The sequence below is a fragment of the Fusarium tjaetaba genome (assembly GCF_013396195.1).
Source record: "Fusarium tjaetaba strain NRRL 66243 chromosome Unknown NRRL66243_c0000226, whole genome shotgun sequence".
In the NCBI taxonomy this organism is placed as follows: domain Eukaryota; kingdom Fungi; phylum Ascomycota; class Sordariomycetes; order Hypocreales; family Nectriaceae; genus Fusarium; species Fusarium tjaetaba.
This window is the reverse complement of record NW_023501422.1, coordinates 287074-293073: the sequence shown is the minus strand read 5'-3', so window position 1 is coordinate 293073 and position 6000 is coordinate 287074.

Below are 6000 nucleotides of genomic sequence, written 5' to 3'. Positions count from 1 at the left end.
CAGGTATAGCAACTAGGAGGCAAGGGACCATACGTACCGAGAGTAGTTGCGGTCCGTGGACTGACAGATACGCGTCCTTGTTCCCTGATTATTTGTTGCTAGGCCAGCAAGCCAGACTGAAATCAACCAACATCTGGAAACAGCATCTCGTATTTGGGTGATATCAATGGAGGGAAAATGATCGACAGAGACAAAGGAGCTCACCCGGGCAAATGACATGTCTCCCCATGCAATTGAAGTCGGAGTGATTCAGTCGTGTTGCAAGTTCTGGTTACGGAAGCCGGCCTTGTTAGTCAGGGCGGGTAGGTTTTCGTCAATTCCGGACTACCAAACAGAGAAGGACAATCACTGGCATCCAGTGCAGCCTGCGGTGTCGATCCCCCTACAATGGCTTGCCTTAAATCTTGGGGCTCGAAGGCCCGTAGGTTCTGGCACGATAGACACATGTCAGATGGGACGGGGAGCGCTAGCAGGGGAATCACTTCGCTGATCTTGATCGCCCGAATAGCCAAGGGCTTGTGGCGCTGTGAGGTTGAGATGTGGGTTATCGAATCATTTACTTATCGACACGTCCAGTAGCCTAGTGATCGACCATGGCCATTTCTTGTTTGACGCGGAAGTTTTGTGGTCGATTCGGTACTTCATCCAGGGTAGATACTCTACAGCTAGACCGCAAAGGCCAGTAGTGTAACGGTGCCTAGGTGCAAGTAGCCGATCACCAGAAAACCTCGGGAGCCAGATAGATACACAGACATTATAGCGGTGGGTTCCCGCAAAACAAAGCCGAGCTTCGTATCCTGATTTAGTCACCGAGGCCGAGTCTATCAATTTACTCCAAGATTTTCAGTATCTGGTTGTGATCACAAGTGCAGGCTTTGGGCTCAGTCCTCTCAGTCAACCAACGACATGGGCATCATTGGATTGTGCTGGGCAAAGCGGAATTGTCTGACACCCTCTCCATAAGTTATGGAGCACCCCTTGACTAGATAGGTAAGGCAGGGCGTTTGAAAGGATGCTCTCACTCTGAACGCGAGTTGAGTCCCGTCTAGACCAGCAGACCCGCACATGGATCGGGATAGCTTAGATCCAAAAACTACAAGGGTGTCATCGGATTGGGCCGACCACGAGGGTGGGTGGGAAAGTCGCTTAAAGGCTAGCTGCCGATCCATCAGCTCACACGGGCAAACAAGAGCTTCCAGCTTCATCGGTGGCGGCAAATTAAACGAGCCTACCAAGATAGGTCATGTACTGTATCTGTGCCTGAGCGAGCCCTGTCGCAAATCCTGGGCGGCGACTAATCAGTAAAGGATCTGCGAAATTGAGTTGCTTGATGTGCAGTACGGAGTAAGGTAAGCTAGTAAGGCATGATGAACAGCAATTATAGACCAGATGCCGCAAAGCAGGTGATCGTGGCCCATCGACAGGCATACGGTAGTTATGATCAGGAGAAAGGTTGAAATGTCAATCTCTTTTTTTTGTGTCAAGGAAACTCCATGATAGAACACGTCTACGTGCGCTCTCATCAGGATCACAGACAACGTGTCTAGATGTAATTGAGCTATACAACCAGCACACGGACGAAGACGGACGTAGAAGTTGATTGAGACAGGTCCCCGTTCCAACAGTTGGCATGGTGTGGCAAGAAGCGCCAGTGCCTTTCACAATGTGTATTATTTGAATGAGCACATCATAAGCTTGAGTCAAGTTTGTACTGGTAGGCGTAGGTAACGAACGAGACCAGGATTGCAAATTGGAGATCCACGACGATACCTCAAAAGGATCAGTGCATCTGCTGACAATGGATGTATGGATGCCCTCAAGTTGCGGCTGAGGTTCTGAACAGCTTGGCGAGATGACATGTGTAAGCGGCTAGTGTGACAAATTAGTCGCTTGGTTCATTTAAACTCGGGCTCAGAGATTTGTGTAGATGATATCGGGTGCTATCGTGCATCGGACGCAACAACCAGTACGTCGTCAGCCGGGCTAACCTAAGACAAGATTGAGACGCGCATGCGACCAGTTGAGTCGGTCTGTTTCTGTTGGGTAAAATGCAAAACGGAGATGATTCATCTCATATCAATGCTGGTGTCTGATGTAGTTCACTGTATGATGATGGATCCAGACTTGCAGGAGACAAGGATAATGATGCACGAGTCCAAGTGAGGTGACAAAGTGTGGAACAGGAAGCCAGGGATAGAAGACGAGAAGACGAGATGAGAGTGCAGTCAAGCAAGGAAGTCGTTGAGAGAAGGGTCGTTGGACGAAATGGATATGGGAGGAAATGCCCAGTTTGGAATAACTTCCACCTAAACAACAAAGATGAGGGGAATGTCGTAGAAGGAGTTGGGCAGGGACAGGGGACAGTGCGTGACTTGGTGTTTCAGATGTCCATTCTCGACATGGGGTTTCCAAGCTGCAGGTGCGTCTCGGGCCCGACCGACCAACTTATTCTCTAATTGGACAAAGCATGATATGGTCCTGGGATCCCTAGTCCTTGGAACTGGAAGAGCATGCCCTGGCGGATGTTCATTGGTACAAGATCTGCACCGAGCCTCACTAGGAACACCCCCATACAGGCTAGTACTAATTAGGTAATGCACATAACCTTACCTTACATAGTAGATGTTGACTCGCAGTCCGAGGTAGATCTGGAGACGTTGTACGGGAGAACTCTGTTCATATCCGTATACAATCATCGCGAAGAGATGCTTGCATAGAATCATCACTAAGGCCAATGTACATGAGCAGTATGACCATCAACAGATTTTCTTTGATGCTGACTCCAGCGAGTCTGTTGGCCAGCTAATTTGCGATCCAGGATAGTGCTTCAAGCAGCGTCATTCTATCAATACTGACATTTTATCTGATATCCCAACAGCGGACAGAGTTGTCAAAATAACACAGAAAGGTGGGAACTTGATTGAGCCTTGATTCCCCGGGTTGGGTTCGTGCTGATTACCCAGTTGGTAAAGCAAGACAGATTGGGCCTTGAATTTGACCTGATTCATACTCCAAGCGTCAAGCTCGTACGACTCGTCCAATATGAGAGACACCACGGATCTCCTTGTACAACAAAGCTGTTGTGAAGCAGAGAAACTGGACGGAATGTTCGAGAGGATATCGGAAGCTATTATAGCGGTACCTGTGCAGGAACTTTCCACGACTCCCAGGCACTGAATTACCCCCATAAGCCAAAGTAGATGAAGAATAAACTACAATAGATGGGGTTAATCTACGTCAACGAAATTTTCGAAACTTGGCCCAACTCAGAAATATCACCGGTGACAAGACTAGATTCGAATTGGAAGCCAAATTTTTGCAAATATCGCTGCATCCACTCCAAGAATTTTGGAGTTCTTCCCAGGTCAAATCATCCCTTGCAGGTGGCTCGCTTCAAAGTGCTACGTAGTTGCGATTCTGCAGAGGTAAGGGATGAATTTCAGCAAGCCCTGTATCTGTATGTCTCTACGCGAAACAAACAGAATAACATAAGGAAGCGCGCTTAGAGGCAGCTAAGACAGGTACAAGAAACTAGACCTGAAAGGACGAAATGAAAATGAACTCTGTTAGAGGCGCGAGGGTCAGATAACCTCATGGTCTGTGTCCCGTGTGCATTGTTGTGTGCCTTAATAAAGCCATATGCTGGCTGCTACCATGTAAACATAGTTACGTTTTTATAAGTTGATTATGGTTAAGAGGGAGTGGTGGTTAATCCTGAGCTAGCCCGACAAACGAATTCGAGGGACTGATTAACAATCTTTTATCCGCGTACCAGTATGGGCACAGGTCAGAACCTTGACCTGGATCGTGGCGCATTTCCGATATCTAACGGCGCACAACAAGGGGTGGTAACGGTTTTCGAGAGGGTGGGGCTTTCCCAAAGGGTGGAGTACCGCTCGCCTCCTTGCTCATCTTTGCCCATAGGTTGATGACGATGGCTAGGATTGAATGGGTTCTGGCTATCTAACTCAAAGAAGCCTCACGTTTCCTCTCCTGCGTCGGACAGATCAGTCTCAAGTTGTGGGCTTGTAAAGCTGAGGAATCCTTGTAAACCAGACGAATCTAACGGCACACAGCACTATGCGCCTCGTCAGGAGGGAGTGTTCCATTGGCCGTTCTTCTGCTACCGAATACATAGGTACCTAGGTAGCTTGGCCTTCGACTAAAGCTGCAGAGAGATTCAAGTGGCCTAGTGAGCCACCACCACGAGAAAACCATGCTGCAACGTGCTTTTGACGACGGACCTGGCAAGTGTGGCTGCGTGGCGATGGTTCAAGGAGGATGAATTGGGAAAAGACCCCGCCCATCACTTTGGTGACCATTGAGCAACGCTAATCTGTATTACTACCAGGCGCCTCGAGGCCCTGCAGAAGGGTTGGGTATTAGATTGGATCGACTACAAAGAGGGTGCCAATTTTTCTCGACCACTGCATCATGACCAAACCTGGGCATCATTGTTGGCCCTGATCCTGGAAAGGCTGACTACTAAGGCAAGCAGGCCTGGTAGCCTCCACGGGTTACTCTGACATCTGGCACTTTGCCATGAGTATGCTTGAGAAAGGACTAGATCTGCAACAGCCTGAGCCGTGTTTATGATGACGAAATATGATGCTGGGTTGCTACTGGACATCGTGAGCACCAGCTACCCGTTATACAGTTATTGACTTGTGATAGGATCGGGCAATTCATGATCGGAGACTAGTGTCTGACAATGCCTCGTCTTGGCCAACTTCCCTTCATGCGTAATCGTTCAGCAGGTGGGAAATACACATATAATATCTCCCTGTAACTTCGGTAAAGTGGGCTGGCAGGATGGGGATTTGCAAAGATGAAACGCGGAACCGCGACATGAAAGGGGACGTCTGTGGTGGATGTAAGCAAGCCCACACACAAAGTAATACATACCTACCTAGCTTATTCAAACCCAGCGCCACATGAGGTCGGAAGGAGCGGCTGAAGGAACTTGGTCACAAGCTAATAATTGCAAAGCATCTTGGCCTAGACCCAAGCAAAGCCCAGAACCCAGGGCTATTGCCAGGGTGGCTAGGGGCTCAACTGCCAGCTTCTCTTTCTCTTACCTTTCCCAGCCAATGCTCTTCAATCATGTACGAATACCTGCCGAAGTTGGTTCATCACACCAGAAGATGATGAGGTCCTCACAGCAGCGAGATGCGGGTAGCAGCCAAATGCAGTAGGAGACTAGCCACGCCCAGGCCCATGGTACCTACTGCCTGCCTTGGGGGATTTACATTATATTAAGTACCTATGGTAGTGAGAGAGAGGAATCGAGTTGGTTCAGACCAAAAACAACGCTACCTATTTCGTGGGAGACTTCTTCAATGACCTTCGCGATTCTTCGACCCTTCTATCCATGTAGTGCCCCCCCGTCACACCCGAAACAATAGATCACAAGCCACAGGTATTTGAGCCTAGTATGTACTTTACCAGAGAGCCAGAGAGCGGCTTAAACCCGGCTACGACGGGGACCGCGCTTCGTGCAACAGCTTTTATCCAAAGATTTCTAGCCCGGGTAGGTATTCTCAAAATTCGATCCATACTTTCATCCACTTCCTGTGCCTCGATTAGCGTCGCATCCTTGTGACACACGATCGGCTTGAGTCTGAAGCTTCATTTCAAACAAGGCCCACGACTTCGATTGTACCATATCATTCGAAACCCATTGTTTACATCCAATACAGAAGCTGCACTGCGACCTGACTCACTCAACATGACCTGTTTCGAATTTCTACTACAGCCAAGTCCCTACCTCACCCTGAATTCTTAATAGCAAACCTTGAAGACAAAAGCGAAGCAAAGTCACAAGCAATCGCACGACAGGGAATACGAAGGTTGAGGAAAACTTGGTATCCAAAGTACGTATTTGATCAAGCTCTGCAAGCCCTACCATTAGCCTAACTGCATTGAATCAAGCTGATGCGCTAAAGACTAACATCCAAATTATTGTTTTCCTGCCGCAAGTGTCTGGCGTATGTACATTTC